We start from the raw sequence: 18,450 nt of genomic DNA, 5'->3' as shown, positions 1-18,450 counted from the left end.
CCCTCCGAAAGGCCAGAATATTGAAACAAGGATAGCTCATCTAGCCTGAGAAGAACTTATTGATGGAACATCTCAAAAGTTCTAAATTGGTTTTCAGAGAACAAGTAAGGGTGTCACAAACGAGCAACAATTCTCCAAATAACTCAGGATCCTTAAATAAATATGTAAATATAAGATAATTCCATGACAGATGACAATAACTACCAACAAATTTTAAGCAACTCCTTTTACACATCACTAACCGACTTGTGCTCTCGAAAATCTTACCAAAAACTTTCTAGTAAAATTCAAAGACCAACATAAACTCTAAAGCGCAGAAGTGTGTAAGGCACTCCTCCCGGGGCACTTCTGCAGAAGTTTTCACCACCAATTCCAGTTGTGTCTAGAAAAGTCATTCACAGCAAATTTTCTATTAAAGTTTGTTAACAGTTTTCAAGCAAACTAGCTGACACGTTGCCTCCTTTTCACCATTAGGGTCATTGGCTGCTTCATTTAAAAAAAAGGAAACGGCAAGAGAAGAAGAGCCAGCCACCGTTCGGAAAATGTAAATTTATAATTTCATACAAAAACGGAACATATTCAGGCCGTATATGATTTAGAAAACGGTAAATTAGTTTCGTAACTCAAAGGCTCTTACAATGTTCTGAAGAGAAGCGCAGTGAAAACTCACTTGCCCATTCGATGAAAACTAATCAAACTGAAGTTCTGAGGGTTTCGTTTGAACCGATAGGCAACCTCTTCTTCTGCCCAATCATGGCAGCTATTCATTAGTACTGCACTAATTGATATGAACGTACTTCTCATGTTTCTGATAAATTACTGGATATAACAGTGGGAGACGTTTTGAATTAGGTTCCCCGAATCGTGTTCGTTAGGAGTAATTCAATCAATCAATTTTACCCAATTTATTGGAGAAAGTTATCGACTTGAAGCGCATCTTCAAGTGAGTATTGCAGATAGAATTTTCTATTAAAAGATGTTTCTGATGATATCTATAAATCAGTTAAAAGTTTGTGAATAACTCTTGTATTAGTAAATTGTATTGATTGTATGAAGTGGTAGAGTAGCGATTTGGTAAGCATTCTGTGGTTGGTTTTGATATTCATAGAGTTTTATCTTAAATGGAATTTAAACCTGTTCCCTATTTATATACTATAGGGATTTATTGATGCTTAGAACTTTATGTAAATCTAAACCTACCCACCCCCTTAATCTAATCCTGCGGGTATATAATTTCGTATAAATGCAGGGTATAATTTGCGACACGATACTAGAAAGTTTGGTGCAAATCGTACTATATAGAAATGAGTCGTTACAGTAGACCAAACTTACGCTATTGGAATGCAGGAATCACATTAAGTGGAATAATTCAACAGACTAATTCTACGTCAGCGTTCTTTCCACCTGTGAAATGTTGGATAACATAGCGTAGAACCTAGCACGACCTAATAATTAAAATCAGTTTTGAAAAAACAACCTGATTGTACCGCTAGATTTTTTTTACATAAAAAGTCGCAAAACTTTTCATTTCCCAAGCGCCAAGTTTTCGGTTTCCGACTTGTTATTTCTATTCTCATTTGCATTCTGAACATCCTAACCCATTTTTCTAAATCTTCCCAATTTAACTGCATAATAAATTTTGTATAATTCAAGATACAAAATTCACTCATTAATTCAATGGATATCTACCAATTTTTGGTTTTACTAATTCCCTTTGCTCTTTGAAAGTTAAGAAGTTTATCGTCTTACCTCGAAGTAAATCTCAATGGTTACTGCTCTTTGTATTTGGCTACCAACCGAACCCAAAGTAGACTAAATTCGAACCCCATACTTCCAGCAGCCTTGATATCAGAAAGTTTTTCATTGGCGGAGAAACATGAACCTTCCGCGCTCAATTTTCCCACTAAGGACAATTAAGTTGGTGGTTTTCAAGTTCTCTATCAATGGAGTCCTTTCAGAGACGGTGAGTTTTGATAATTAAAAGTATTTAAATCTTGGATTTATCCGGATATGATAGAGAAGATTATTGGATAAGTTTTATCCCATTTTATAGTAAATTTATATTGTATACCTGCAATTTTCTTTGGGATCTATTTCCCAACGGGGGAAGATTCCATAAATACGTAATGACAGATTCTTTCAACAGATCCTTAATCTAGTCTCTCTAGGGTAGAGTTGAACATTTTCGCTCAGGCATAAATACATATGTGTGTATATAATATTACTGGGCCACCATAGTGAGTTTCACTTTAGATTTCGTAGATCAATTGGCCCTCATAAGCTTCTGGTTACAAAATTCAATCGAGTCGAATAGATGCGATGCCAAAGATCTTCCGAATTAAGTACGACTGGGATAGTTTGCGGACTAAAACTTATTTTAAATTCTGGGACATTCTTCTTAAAAAATTGATAATCATCGGCTTCTCTGTCATTTCGCATCTCAGATAATTTTATTACGTTTGGATGGTAAAAAACAACCAATTCAGAAAACAATCCGATACCGATTTCTGGATCAGATAGCCAAAGATAATAGGAAAGGCAAGAAAAGTTCTTAGCGGGATAGGAACTTTAGCTAGTAGTTGGGCCAGCAGATAGAGACAAGCAATTTTGGCGACGCGTCAGGGAGGGCCGAAATATGGGAGTTACCAAACTCAAAGGAAAGATTCTCGAGGTGCTTCTGATAAGGTTATTAACTTATGGCGTTGAACTAACCCTCAAAATACACTAGTATGTATATATGAATCCGTAATATAATCTTTTTGAAAATAGAATGATCCAAAAACATACAAGACGGCTTGATTTTCAGAAAATTAAGTGCAAAAGGGTCTGCGGCAGTCCCAAAAAATATCAATGGATGGATAAGCTATCTAATGAAATGAAATCCGGATGGTCTGAAGAAGGTCACATAAGCACCATTAAATGATACCAAGTGCCCAAGTAAAAAAGTGCCCTGTTAAAAATTTCAGGCTGAGGTTAAGATTAACAAGCGTCCAAAATACGCGAGGGCAATCCGTAACAAGAAGCTAAAGCACAAATTAATCAGACAATTAATTTCTTTTCACCTGATTAGGGTGATCTTCATTAACGATTCACTTCAGATGAAAAAGACAAAGCCGGTGTTCAACAACATTTTTGAATCAAATTTTATAGAAGGCATTCAGTTAATCAAGTAAACGGAATAGGTGCGCTGGAATTGTTAGCTTTTACCAGGTGGCCATAGTTTCATTTAGCTAAACCGCATAAGTTTTCTTATTGGCTGCCTTCTTTTTGATGAAATTTTGCAGTGGGGTGGATGAACTGGACTCGGCAGGGACAGAGGCGAAGTTCTTGTTGCAGCACAATAGCATAGCATTGCCAGTTTGATTTGCTATATTCTTACTTTAACATCACGAATCATTGCATCATTGCGTGTGACTATTTTAAGGACAGATTGCGGACTAACTCCAATGCTCATAAAAAGTGTTGGCAAGGTAATTCTCGTTACTTCCATTATTGATATTATTATTCTCTACAATAGCATCATTGACCAGAAACACTTGGAGAAGAAGGTGAACTACAAGGCATTAGGCCAGCTGCTCAGCTGTTAGTATCCGGAGCTACAAGTACGGTGGTGTTCTCGTGCTCGCTGTTGCAGGAGCTCCCGATAGTCCTGTTTTTTAACTTACTACCGTCTACTAACAACAAAGTCTCTTTATTTTGCTTTGTTTTTAGAATAGGATCATCCATGCCTAACTGTGTGGCACACAGATTTGTAGGTTGGGCAGCTGCAGATTTAGACAAGGCAGCCGTTAAACGCATAAAGCTAATTACATAAACACGTCGAGGAGGGTGCAGCTTCAAAACTGAATAGAATTGAATCCAGATTCCAAAGAAGTCAGAAAGAAAATTATATACAAGCTGCATGGGAAAAACTTCCCGATTCGGAAGGTGAAGGAGCACTTTCTGAAGCGGCTACATATGTCTTATTTTCAGTCTTTATCAAGTTTACTATTAAAGGAATCTTTTTTAAAAAAAGTAAATCACCAATTGCAATGCAGTGTGCCTTTCAACTTGGTCCCTGGTAAGGAAAACCATTTACACGTTGGTTTTTCACTTGAGACAAACAAGTTCTGTATTATCGTAGAATAGAAACCTTTTGGGGGTCTACGGACTGCAACCCACCATTTTCTTTGTCAGTGGCTGAAAGACATTTGATTAAGCAATGACCGTTTGAATATTTTCTTAGTTTTGAGATTCGCTGCAAGGGGGGGGGCGTGGCAAGGGAATGAGGGCTTGAGAACGGCCGATTAAGTCATTGACCAATTGAAAAATCTAAAAAGAATCGTGACAATGTCCCAATATTATATATAGGGCTCAAAACACCCCGAAAACTCCTCATGAAGGCGACGATATATTCTTATATTTCAGATATTTACTAGAAACCCTCTTTAGCTAAGTTTCCCAGTAATACATTGACGTGGAACATGACTTTGGAAAGTTTGGTGGAAATATTGTTATTATTAACCTGATTATAAGTCACAACTATTTCTTGCGTATAAATTTACTATATGCGAAGACGTCACTGAGTGTCAATATCACATTGAAATAAAGCGATTGACAATCTCAAACTCATATGGACAACGAACTACGAGGTATGTGCAAACGGCCACGTCGTGCACCAATATCAATACACAAGAAATACAAAAACGTCATACTTAAAGTGTCCACCGTGTATAGTCAACAAGCAAAATTTGTAGATCCTGCTGGTGCTCAGAGGTGGTGGTGAGGAAGATGGGGCGGCAACCCTGCCGGCCAAACCAAAACCAAGTGGCCGAGGAAAACCTCCATAGTGGTGGCACCGGGAGACGCTGTACTCACTTTGGCTTGCCGTGATGCAGTAGGCGAATGCTCCAAAGGCCTAGTCAGGGCGGTCAGACTCGAGTCTGCACGGGGACTCATCTGAAGTGGCAAATTGGTCACGAAACCTCACCAGGGGTATACTGGTACCATGGGAATCGAGATAGCCCTCGGACTCTCATACTTCGGGTGAACTCCTGTTGTAATAAGTACAGCTCGGTTATTTGCAGTTGGCCACCTAATGAGAGCTTCATGGAGGTTGTTGGTTATGCTCAAGCAAGAAGGGACCTTCGGGCCTCGGCGCGGTGTTGCGTTTCAACACGGGTGCCATACTCCTTAGTTCGGTAGAGATTTAGGTAGGTCTTGCATCCACCAGTATGAATGCTATGCCATGCACTTGGTATAGACTGGTAGACAGGTGCTCACGTTAAACCCTCAAGGACCTAACTGTAGATCCTGCTCTGACCCGAACTGAGTAGCAATAACACCATCGCCCTAAAGTCACAGTACACTATGTTGATTTCAACTTGAGTGAAGTGGGGCCGTATTCTATCAAAAATGACCTTTAATAGCAATGAATAGCGTGAAATATTGCGAAATTTTTCATGACCAAACTTTTATCACATTTCGGAAGAACAAGGAGCAAAACTCCACTTGGGCTGTACATCACCCCAAATGCTCAACGAGATAGCTCCCGGATTTGACACCTTCCGATTTTTTGAACTTACCCCAAATAAAAGATGTACCTTTCTGTTCTCCAAAATCTGCCTTCAGTTTCCAATGAAAAACGAACAAATATGTAGTATACCCAATAAAAAAATGAGAATACTTGAACTAAATATACCCCAGGAATATAAAACATGTTCAATGCATAACATGTTAAAACAGGTGAATTCATATATATGATTTCAGAAATTATCGTGGGGGTACCATTTTTAACCGGCATCCAAGGTATCGTATGTCAATGTCCTAAGTTACTGTTTCAGAGCAGATGCCTCCAACATATGTAAATGATGACCCACCTCACCACCTTAAAATAAATCGACTCTTTACCACGAAACACCCGCTCAGCACACAAGTGAAGAGCTAACAATTTCGTTAACAACGCTAATGTGATAATATCAGCAACTCACCCCACCGATATGTGGGGAATTTAGATAGAAAATGTTTTAACCTTCTGCGTCATCAAAAACTTCATTAAAGATTATATGTAGGTGACATCTGCTTTCAACGCAGAATTAGGACAAATCGGCCACAATACCAGGAGTCTGCTGTCTGCACGAATCTCATTTACACCAACGCAGCAAAGTTCCTGGAAATAGTTGGTTGTAATGGAAAAGCTATTAGTTCGGGACAAAATTAGGAACAACAAGAGCGTTGAGGATTACACAAGGCGGTATGCCACGACTTGATTAACTCGATTTTTGTTAATAGTATCATCAATCTAGAATCTAGAAGATTTGGCGAATGAGTAACACCAAGTGAGACAGAATCCATGGGGCCTTAATTCGACTTTTTATCAAATGTATCACGGCTTTCAGGGAAGGTAAAAACCTCGTTGTAATTGCGTAGCATAGATCATAGGAAGGTAAAGACCTCGCAATAATAGCATAGCATAGATCACAGATATTTCAGGCAAAAAATCATATCGAAGGATATAAAATATGACCCCTCCGGGCAAAACGACATAGTGCACATAAAAAAATCTATGCAATTGTAACACGGCAATTACAATGAGAGCGGAAAAGATATCGTTCAACCAACTTGAAGTGAAAGATGTTTCGCTCTTTCAAGCTCCGCAGCGAAGTTAATTGAAATACATTGTATTCGTACATGTCATCCAATTAGAGCGCAGAGTACGATACTGCTCCTAAAGTAACAAAAAGCACCAGTTCGGTGCAGGAATAGCAATGGCATTCGAGAAGCACTACAAGGAGGACTTAAATCCATTAGGTTCTGACGATACTACTTCATGTAATCAGAAGCCGCATATTTTCTAAATTACACATGTCAAAAAGCCGATCAAGTATGAGAATAATTCCAAGAATAGGGTATGACATGTTTTGAGCAAAAAAGGGGGGCACAGGTTGTGTATTTTACACCGGGTATTTGGACGCTATCACCAACAACTATGCGTCAAAGACCTCAACTTACAGTGTACAAGGAGTCTGATTGTGTTCTCCTTTGAAAACGGTTTTGGTATTCATTCCGAGGTGACCCATTGAAATTCACTGAACTGCAAACAGCACGCTCTACAAAATATCAAGAATTGTTAGACTAGATGCAACATTTTCGTTTATTCATCAATGGACCAGTCCAGTCTCCATCTGATACAACATATATGCGTGTGAACATCTTATGAACACTTTCCACTTTGACGAATTTTTGTTTTTGGTTTTAATAGGATCAGATAAGATATTCCAGGAAGCTAAATCTGGTACACGCGGGATAGATAGGCAGCACTTAAATTATTTTCCGAGTATCCTTCTCTAGTAGCGCATCATTATCTTGTAATATCCACCCATTGCTCCTCAACAGATCTGCTGATTTCTACAAGATTTTGCTACTCCAATATTTCATTATAAATAAATTGTATCCATTATTGATACCCTGTTACCTAAGAATAACGTAATAAATACGTAACGCAAAATTCACGACTATCGACAGAAATTACGTGGCCTTTCAGATAGGATCATTTAATCCTCCATTCGGAAGACAATAGAGTTCCTTGTATGACAAAATGTCTATGTCTTATCACTAGTTACGATACATTCCTTTGTGGGATCAGAATTTTACAGAGTTGTGGAACGAGACTTGGTTTTAGAGAAAATTCAGCTCTTTCGAACATGCCCTTGCCGGAATACACCTGACAGAAAATACAATAAATTTGTGAACAATATTCGGAATATGAACCATCGTAGAACACGCAATACCATTCTCTCCGCACTTTTCAAAGAAAGAAGACAATTCTCCGACGATCTTTCACAACTTGTTAAATCCTTTATATTGCCCGTAAGTTCGTGCTTTGCTTCATTAAACGCTACTTTTAAAGTGAGTCGAAATTATTAGGAGATGATATTTTGTTCAAAAGTTTCTTAACGAAGGAAATGTTTTCAGCAGATTTAAAGTAGTTTGATTCGTCAGTTCATGGGGAGAACTGGTGCGTAAGTAATCTGCGTACACGTAGAAGGAAATTATGTTGGAAAAAGGCGAATAGAATATAAGTCCTCCATGGTTCGGACGACCCACCCTTTGGCCTCTCTAAATAGCAACAAACTCGTAGATTTGCATACGTAGATCCGTATAACGTAATAGTTGAAGTAGCAAAAATACAGGAATGCGAAGTAATGGCTCAAATCGCATTGGTGGGAAAGGAGTTTTTATGGCAGCTCGTCTGATGCAGCATGATAGGTCACTGCAATCTCACATCGAACAAGATCAGCAAGCTGGATTAGCTTTCAGATTTCAATCCAGATTGTAATTAAAAGTGAAAAACATCTGGATCCATCCAAGCTCTCAAAACCCTTTTGACAGAGCAGATGTCCACACAATTCCTTTATTTCACTTTAGGGTCTCACTCAACATAAAAGCCAAGAAGAACATCGACCCAAATCAAACGCCTAGCGAGTGAACAGAGAACGCGTTCGGTAATTATTCGCTGTGAAGGACTTACAAACCTGAGTCCCACAAAACAATCCGAATACTGGAAAGCCACTAACAAATTGAAATGGCCCGAAGATGATGTAATCCCCTATTCGATTGATAAATGGAAATTGGCCCCGAAAATAGAGGACCTACATTCACTCAGTACATTTCGCAAGTGTTCAAGCCCAATTCTTCAGGTATGGTTTCCCTTTGACCAGAATTATTAGTACAATTAGCAGATAACACTTTTGAACTGAAAGCAGAACACACCCCAACGCCACCAGAGACAACTACAGAAAGGCGCCTGAGCTTGACAAAATCACTGCGATAACACATTTTACACCGCTGTTTAACGGGGTCCTTCGACTAAGTTACTTTCCCAGTTCTTGGAAAATATTCATAATTACAATGATTCCCCCAAGCTGGTAAAGGCCCTAAAAAAGGGTCTCCCTATCAGTAAATAACTACACCAACTAAGAAGTGCTGCTTGGTGATATTGATAGACGGCAAGGATTGGAATCAAGGTTTCCAATAAGCTCCCCTCGGTTAACCTTCATGGACTATTATCATCATACCTTCTGTTTGAGTTTGCTTAGGATCAAATGAAGTGAATATAATTCGAACTACTATAGCATCGAAGTTGGAGTTTGCTAAGGAACCGTGTCCGGAACAATTTGACATCTCCTTTATACGTCGAAGTTACCTTCCAGTAGCAATTTTTTAGTATTTAATGATTGCAATTGACACGGCAATTTTGAGGCCACATATGCAAGGGGGGGATATGCAAGAATACCTGCAATAAATCAAAAGGTTACTTGAAAAATAGGGGAAAGAAGTAAGGAAGTTAACATTTAGATGCCTACTACGACAGATAGCTAACCTGGCATAGCAAGCTAATCGGATTCCAATAACGACAAAGACATTGACCAATGCGTCAAAGGTGAAAACTTAGTATAGAATTAGACTTGCGGTTTCGTCCAGGGTAGAGGCAACTCATCATAAAGCCGGCCGTCTAAGTCTGCAGCTTTGATGCTTGCCCAAGGCTGAGTGGCTACGTGCCACAGCCGTGGAAGTAAGTTGCTTCCTAACTAGTGTGATCCGTCACTAAGTGGGACTTAGGACTCCCTCAATACCTAAACAAAATTTATTCTGGATGTTTCTCTGTAAAGTGAAAATTAAACCAGCTTGACCATACGGCATTCAGGTATAGGGAAGCACAAGAACCTCAAATCTACATTAGACCTTTCAAGACCATAACATTCCTTTACTCGAGGAGGAGATACTCGAATTTAAGATATAAACTGGAAACTCATATCAATTAATGAAAATAAGACCCTACCCACCCAGCTCATTAAAAGGAAACGATAATCTTATGAAGCGTTTTGAAAAATTGCGAATCAAACACGTAGGAAAAACTAGTGAAAATCCAACAAAGACAAAATTCTAAAGTGCGACGACAATATGAGAAGCAAACGTGTAGATCTCAAAAAAGGAAATGAGTAGAAAGGGGAGGACACGTTAACGGAGCACGCGGTTTTGACCAACCCAGAGCAATCAAATGACGAAAGAGCTTTCGAAGCTCTTTTAATTGAACCTAAATAAGACTCCGTGGGTTGATAATATTTCAGCTGTATTTTTCACAATTGAGAGAATTTCACGGCTAACGTACTACACAAGCCCATTTTAAAATTTGGCCAAAAGGAAACTGTTCTGTCCTATTCATAGAAATGAAGCTAAACTCGTTTTTGACGATCATGGAGATACCTCATTGTTGCAAACATCTTACAAGATGAGCAGGAAAACCATCCAAGCTAGACTAACACCATATACCGAAAATATACTTGGCTAATATCAGCGTGGCTTCAGGAAAGAAATATCCACAATGGACCAGATTTGCAGTGATATAAGTGTCTAAGCGTGTGACAGCATGTAACACGTATAATTGTAGCACGCCATTCGCGGATCTGGTATAATCTAAAAGCTGGCACAACCATATGAGCTGATAATAGCAGCAACTGAATTTATAGTCCTTCTAAAGAAAACTCTGGATGGAAACAAGGAGATGAAGGCATCGTATACTTTTAAACCTAGCCCTCAAGTACGGTATCCACAAATTTTCACATGATCAAAAGCGACCATTTATTGCTGCGATATATCATGGTGCAACCACTTCTCCCTGCGGAAGAGTATTCCAAATCAAAGAGGTCGAAATTTAACGGAGGGAATACAAAATTCGTGACGCAAATGGGCTACTTCAACCACGCACTTAAGGACAAATTCCTTTACCTTGATGTTAACAAAGTGAGCACAGATTAGTGAAAAGGAAGAGATTCCGCAGCGAAAATTTAGTATTCACCCCACAAAACCATAATAAATCCTGTGCTGCTTCATGGCTATGAAGCGTGGAATTTGATGCCGGCATCAGGGAAACCCATCGGCACGATCGAACGTAAGACTGTATAAGGAATTTTTAGCCTGATGATAGACGGAAGTGACTGGAGAATTCAGTACAACACCGAGGAACCTGTATAATATTTACGACGGCATCAGAGGTTTTCAATTACGAAAACTAAATAAGCCCCGTGCATAGAACGAACGGCTGCCTTAAGGGGTGTTTGAAGGTAAAATAGAAGGAAATTGATCGGTAGGAAAGTCACGCAAAAATCGGGAGGACTCCGTTGGATGGTATCTGCCGAATGTCTTCAGGTAAAAGACACGGTAGAAAAATCGAGTTGCTTGGAAGGGCTGTACCCTGGATATTACAACTTAAGTCTAATGGCGCTGTTACATCATTGAAGATGAAGGCGAACCCTTGATTATTAACCAATTCCAATTAGATCATTCTAATATGAGTGTTCCGCTACTTTACCTCAATATTTTTGCTTTTTTGTCCCACATAAAGCTCAAACTCTTCTAATAGCGTGGTATATATTTTATAATTACTGCAGCACTTGAGCACCTGAAGAAATACCGTCGGTTCATCACATTCGTCAGCATGCAAGATATTACAACATTTCAGCAACAATCTTTTCGAAAATGCATTTACTGCACCGTAATGGATATTAAACGTGCATGTTATACGGTTTATACTAAAATCCATAACTAGAAAATCTGTTCCTTTAGAGGAATGTAATAAAGATAATAGGAGGACAGGTAAGTACCGGGATTACGGATTTCTCAGAAATCTAATAACTTTCCACTTCACCTAAAGGGTACATATTCTGGCGTCTTTCGAGGCTACAAAACCTAGCCAGAATATATCGAAAATGATTGGATTTTTTTATTGTTTAAGCACTACATCTATAGAACGAAGAAGATACTGTGTCAAAGATTCTCATATTTTTATAATTCACAACACTTGTGCAAAAGCCTTTTGACGAGGGTTTTATGTTCACCATTGTATCCCATTTTGAACGGGATTCTATGCATTCAAGAATTCTTCATCTTTGACCTCATTAGATGATCTCAACAAAGCGTAAATTTCTCAATTCAGTTATCCCTCCTTAACCTGAGGCAGTGAAAAGATAGTAGAGCAGATCCAAACTGGTGTTTTCCTAAATCCAAGTTTAAAGAAGGGAATATCTCAGTATTTCCATATATTCTCAAAAGCGCTCCCCTTAATTATCACTTCAGGAAACATTTTAAACTTTCTGACACATTATTAAGTATTATCCCCAATAAATCCAGTAACTGTACCCTAGTAATTCTTGCTTGTGATGAAAATGAGATAATCCCTCCAAGAGCTTCAGTGGATTTTTGTAGCATTTCAGAAGATTCGATCTCGCAAACATTGTTAAACCCTCCCGTCTCCATTTTAGAAAATACCATTGAAATTATTTCGCACCTAATTAATTTTCATTTTCCCTGGGGCTTTGAGATGTTTCCGTTAAAAAAGAAGTTTGGCCAAAGTTTCCACTAAATGACTTGGAGCGCAATCTGAGGAAATTAACTTTATTTGTTGAAGCAATGTGGATAAATTTAATTCACTTTAAAGGCAATAAAAGACGCACCCATGTCTATGGGAATAAAGGGAATCATGAAGGAGGAAAAAGCGGCTGGTCCCTTGAGTAGAAAGTAGGAATAATCCACTAAGTTGAATTCGAAAGGGTTGTCATACACATGCCCATACTTGCAGGAAATTGTGAAAGGACCAGAATATCCTTTCCCTACCAATCAACCATATCAGCAAAAGCTGGGATTAAAACGTCCCATCCTCCAAATTTTAATTCGATTGCTGAGGACCATGTGAGAATCATGTAAAACGATCTGGATCGAAACTTGTAGGTGCCGGAAAGGTTGTACAAGCTTTGAGATCCTTTTGCTTTGATACTACTCCACTACACTTTATTGATTTCGGAAAATTCCTAGATAAATATTATTCTCGCTCCATTCATGTACGTCGGAATTTTTTTCGCAAAACAAAAATAACGTTCAGCACTTAGGAGAAGTATTATACGAGGACGAATAAGTACTTATTTAATATACTCCCAGGATAAGTAAAAACGCTTGTATCCACGAGTACTTTTCAACTTTCTGCTTTCTGGAAGAGTAGTAGAAAGTGGTTGCCGTTGCTGTGATGGTGGAAGGGGTTTACAGTCAACGAAGCAGTTGGCATGAGTTAAACGAGACCATTTTATATTTTAACAACATAAGAGCCCTCGCCATATTAAGTTTTGTGAGATGGAAGTGAGGAAGCACACAGTAAGGATTAGAAATATTTGCACTAAACTTGGAAGGCGCTAGAGTAAAGGATAGTAATATCGATGCTGGTGATCTTGTTTAATTAGCGTCCTCCATGAAAAAGAGCCCGAAACTATTGGTTATTAAAGCGCCCATAAAAACTTTAAGACAAAATGGGAATTGAAATTTAACTTGCGCTTTCTGGAAAGAGGGGCATGATGTTGAACATTTAAATGCAACGACTATCTGAACAAGAAACAGTCAGGGCTTGGAGTATCTTTGAAGGAAAAGTTTAAAAACATTCACTGAATAGAGTCAAGGTAAAAGTAGGAAAAATTTAAATTTCAAATAAAGTTTTTGTGTACTTGTTTTAAAGTATCTGAGGCTGGATGGAAAGTATAATCATCTCCGTCCGAGGTGATGTGAAATCATCCATTGGCAGGCTGTCTACTTTCTGAAGGTATATTTTGAACCCAGCAAGACCTAGTGTCTGCAAATGCTGGTAAGTATTCATCAAAGTTATAGTACAGTCTACTGCTGGTTTATGATTCTATTCAACGATCTTGCCAGGACAAGCGACTACAATTTCAGATAGAACGGTCATGAACAGCAGGACCAGCACCGTAACTTTATTTGGTACTTTGACGTTTTAAAGCAAATTATCGTCTTGCATTTGGCAACGAGGCCATGGCAAACAGAAGATGTTTCTTTGCCAGTATTCAAACTCAACTCTCCCAGCGAAGGCGCCTACTTTTGTGGAAGTTTTTATTAAAGCAATTTCTTGTAAACAGAACTTTTCAGTCTAATCCTCGATTCTCTAGCTCTAGCGAATAATATGAATGTGTTTTTTGTTGTTTTTCTGTTGTTGTACTGGCTTCAAATACACCATATTTCAATCTTCACAAGTCACGATAACCGAAACTCCATCTAATTCGGAGAAAAGTTATTTCCTTAAATCATCGCCCTTTTACTGTCAAGAATTGCCCTAGGGCCTAGATAGCTCTGAAGCTACACCACAATTCTCTGTTATATAGAGAATACACAATAGGCATTAAGGCGACACATCCAACGAGTGAGGCTGACAAGTGATAAAGGACTTGATTTATAACATATTCGCGAACATGATACGACACTATCAACACAATTTTCGAACTTCGCATATCCATGCCACAGTAACAGCGCCAAAAATCACCAGAAATAACAACAAATTCAAACACAAAACAAGTTCGTTTTTTGAGTAGGGAAGCTATCATCAAGGATGAGAATCACAAAATCACGTTCCTGCCGTACTCTCCACGCACCGCCACCTTTTCAACATTAAATATACATAAAAATAAAGTCAAAGACGTATTGAAATCACAACACACAACCTTCTCTCTAAAATCCATGAATATCTATCTATTTATCTATTCTGCTTATATTTCGTCGTTAAAAAATCACAAAGGCAGAACGATAAATAATACGGAACAGACACTTAATTTAAACTTAATCCGTCATCGCGCCGATTTCGCGCCTGGCCCGCACCAATAAGCCCACCACTAACGACCCTTATCGGAGTTTCAAATTTTCACCTCTAACCGTCACTTTGAAAATTTCTCGCGCGTATCACCTTCACGAGATATGCTTAGAAAAGTTTACGCGTAAATCGAATTAAAAATTTCCCGCGCGCATTGATCCTATTTTTCGCATTCCTTGCCAGGATACGTACTGAAAGATATATTCCCGAGTACTAAATTGGTAAGGCAGTGCACATGGTCCAGTTAGGGATGCTGGGGAAGAATAGGAGCCGTTGTGCGTTTCCTACAAGTGGGGATCGGCTTCATGACCTGCGCAGCTCCGTGGGAAAGGATATTTGTGTTTCTCTTAAGCGGTAATGTGACTCTCTTCGAAAAAGTCAGAGTTAGGACTGTAACCACAAATATTTTACTGTAAACGGCTCAAGAAATATGGCCAGTTCCGAACAGTCGTTCTACTGTGATAGAATATTTGTGGAATATGGTTGCTTGGAGTATCCTTTTAGATTAATTATTCACGTTAAACACCGTCTAGACTGAAGGAGATGCATACTCAACTAGTTGTAAATTGTATATCCATGCTCGCGCCCTTCCCAGGCCAAAGTTTTACTGGAATCCTCATCAATCCGTAAATCTGTTTGCCACAATTTAAGCACTTGTTCCTGTCGGCTGATCCACATATAATTACAACTGTGACCTACCATCCCTAGTTATTGAATTCTTTATTACTTCTACAGAAATACTGATTATCCTTCTTCTGTTATCTGGGGCGCTTGTGCTTGTGCCCTGATAAATGAGATTACAAGATTTTTCCATAAGATAAATTGGGGAGTGAATAGTCTTGAAGAATGGATTGTCGAACAAAGGAGAGTCTGCGAAACTTGCATTGTTTGGAAGTCGAACAAGGAGCCAGCATGTAGAAAGTAGGATTGGTCCCCTAAGAAGGGGATGAGAATTCATGATGAAGCCTCACAAACTGCAAATTGATTAAAGGACAATATTTATTATAATGAAAGTGGGCGCAAATAACCTGTGAAATTTTGTGCCGTTCTGCCCTGTAACGATAGGAGAATTTTAAGGGGCTTCTATTATAATGAATCGTCCTTTTCAGGTTCAAATAGCTATGTTCGAATAAGCTGATTCTTAAAATGAGCCAATGAGATGTTACTAATTTTCCAGGTCGGTTACTTTTATTCAGGAAAACAGGGCAGTAGCGATTTCTTTAAAAGTATAAATCTGTCTGCGTCCTTCGATATTTCGGTATATGGACAAATAAATTTGATATGGTATTTTCAGAATATTTCCCCGGTTCGGATATTACCTATAAAGGGAGGAAAATATTTTTATAAGAACTGAGCTCTCAAAAGTTTATAGTATGTAAACCTAACTAACGGTTTAATTCTAGAGTTTGAAAATCAAGTAGCTGAGAAGAATCATCAGCGTCAAAGCTTCCCACGTTAGCTCCCGTCGAACTTGATGTTAACGTTGTGGAACGTAACTTCTAGTATTATCCTACATCGGTTATCGAGCGTCACGAGGAAACGACTGGAACTCCATCGGTGATAAGTGACAACCATATAGCAGCTCTATTGCAAACAATGATGAAAGTCATCATTTCGAAAACTTTAATAACGGTATAGATGTCAAATTTGGAGCAGTCAAAATTTGCCTCGAAATGACTCAACCCAAAGGCAAAATTTTAGAATTTGATTCTAAGTATTGAATGAAAATAGAACGAATACGGAAATTAGAACAGTCCCGGATGGGGAACGCAATCATTGTACAGTAGTCAGCGCTCCAGCGGAAATGAAGAGGCAGGAATAGAAAACAAGTCTCTCGAATAAGGCAAAGGTGTAGGTTGCAAAGGATTGGTGGAACACTGCACGATTTTGCAGTAAAAATTGAAAAGCTGGCATACATATATAGCCAGTAACACAGCGAGCACATGATCGTCGGAAACTGCTTCTGCACTGTACTCACAAATCAATAACCGAAAAGGACAAATTAGAAATAAAATTTTGCTGCATAGTAACGACGATATGGTGCGGCATTTGAATCGAAACTGCCAGAAAGCCCGTATATATCCGGATCATCTAGGAGGAAAGAAACCGTTGATAGACCAAGCTAGTTGAAGTCAGATTGAAGGGGTATGGTACCCTAAAGAATCGACCGCCAGTTCCTCATGTGCAAGGAACATGCGGACGATTGATGGAAAATTAAAAGGACGAATAGATTTTTCAAACCAGTTACACTACGCGTATTGATTTGTAATTAGAAAGAAGGGGCACAAAACGCGACATTGTTAGGAGGACGATGTAGGTGGTCAATGAGAACGAAAAAAAGAAAATAAAAGGGAACGGCTTCGACAGCAAAAAGCATGAAGAAAGGAAATGCCAGAAGTGATGTCTATTGCGATGCGTCATTTTCAAACACGTTGCATGGGGGAATATACCGACGCGCAAAATTGAAAAATTGTAGAAAACAATAAAAAAACAAGTAAAGACTCAATCAATCTAGGCTCAAATCACATCGCAGACTAAGCAATTAATTCTTTTCAAACCATCTTTTGTGCTTTTCCATTGTTGAGGAAGGCTATCTGGGTCACGTTCGCTATTTCTCTCAATAGTACACTCATTCAAGCTTTCAACCTGCGAACTCCTTCAGTCAAAACAATTGACATGAAATTTGGGTTAGAAGTAGAAGGTGGCATAAGAAACAAAGGTCATATAGCGCCTATGTGCGCAGTTGAACAGTTGTTCGTACAAGTGGTAGTTTTCCACTAATTCGTGTTCAACCATTGGCGCTATACCTGTCTATAACGTCTGTTTCTTGTGTCATTCTCTACTCACACTCTAAACTTCATATCAATCGGTGTGAACCGAAAGAATTCAGAGGTTTTACCCAATTTGCAGCTTCAATGAGTAGACTATAGCCATAGGCTTATTTTGAATGGAGTCGATGCCTTTCCATGTCAATATTTAGGGCATTGAATCAAAGTTGTTTCATGCACTCTTTTGATTTTTTCGTAAGTAATTTCTACACGTTCGAACCTTTATCGTACTGCATACGTGGGGCTCATTTTCATTATCACAATTTTCAGCAATGCTTTGACTGTGCCAAGTATTCCAATAAAAAAATGAAATTATATCTTGTGTCACTAAGTGTAAATACCATTTCGATTTAAAAGAGTAGAAATTATTAATTCAGCACTGTGTATTATGTTCATAACGTTTTGGAGCTTACGCGCAGAATAAGACCGTTTTGACATACTTGGTTGAATATCGTTTATTCAACGTCAAGCGCCTTACATACTGCCATATGTAGATGATGTTTTCCTTGCGTCTCATGGCCAAAATGATCTCAAGGAACTTGTTCAAAAATGGAATGATCGCTTTATGCAACACGGTTTCACGTTGACTCTGAGTAAAATAGAATATTTGGCAACCGGCGTTATCACTGCCAGTGGACCTCCCAGAACTGAGCGATTCAAATATCTTGGATCAATGCTACCTACCGAGGGTGAACCGCGTTATGAAATTGCTACACACAGTAACACAAGCTGGATGGCGCATCAGGGAACGATTCAAATCTAAAATTCACCGCACTGTCGACTTCCCTGTCACTCTCTATGGTATGGTAATGCGTTGGCCGGTTCTAGAAGATAGTGAACGTAATGGAGACAAAGACATATAGTGGAGTAAAACGCCTTGATCAAATCCGAAATGGGAAAATTGTAAGATAGGCGCCTTCGATGGTATGGTCACGTAATTCGCAC

The 18,450-nt window shown here is 38.8% G+C and overlaps 1 protein-coding gene across 10 annotated transcripts in view; it reads right to left on the bottom strand.

The window, feature by feature from the left end:
* Positions 1-18,450, bottom strand: part of LOC119647833 (neural-cadherin) — a 1,165,868-nt gene that overhangs the window by 352,043 nt on the left and 795,375 nt on the right. For 2 of the 10 annotated variants that reach the window (XM_038049135.1, XM_038049142.1), the window contains exon 1: positions 14,532-14,836. The exons of the other annotated variants lie outside the window; for them this stretch is intronic. The gene's annotated coding sequence lies outside the window, so the exon portion shown is untranslated. Of the gene's footprint in view, positions 1-14,531; positions 14,837-18,450 lie in introns of those variants that run through there. 10 annotated transcript variants of the gene reach the window in all.

Source organism: Hermetia illucens, chromosome 1, assembly GCF_905115235.1.
Source record: "Hermetia illucens chromosome 1, iHerIll2.2.curated.20191125, whole genome shotgun sequence".
Lineage (NCBI taxonomy): Eukaryota > Metazoa > Arthropoda > Insecta > Diptera > Stratiomyidae > Hermetia > Hermetia illucens.
Note: the sequence above shows the minus strand (reverse complement) of the source record. Positions and strands in the feature narration are given on the sequence as shown.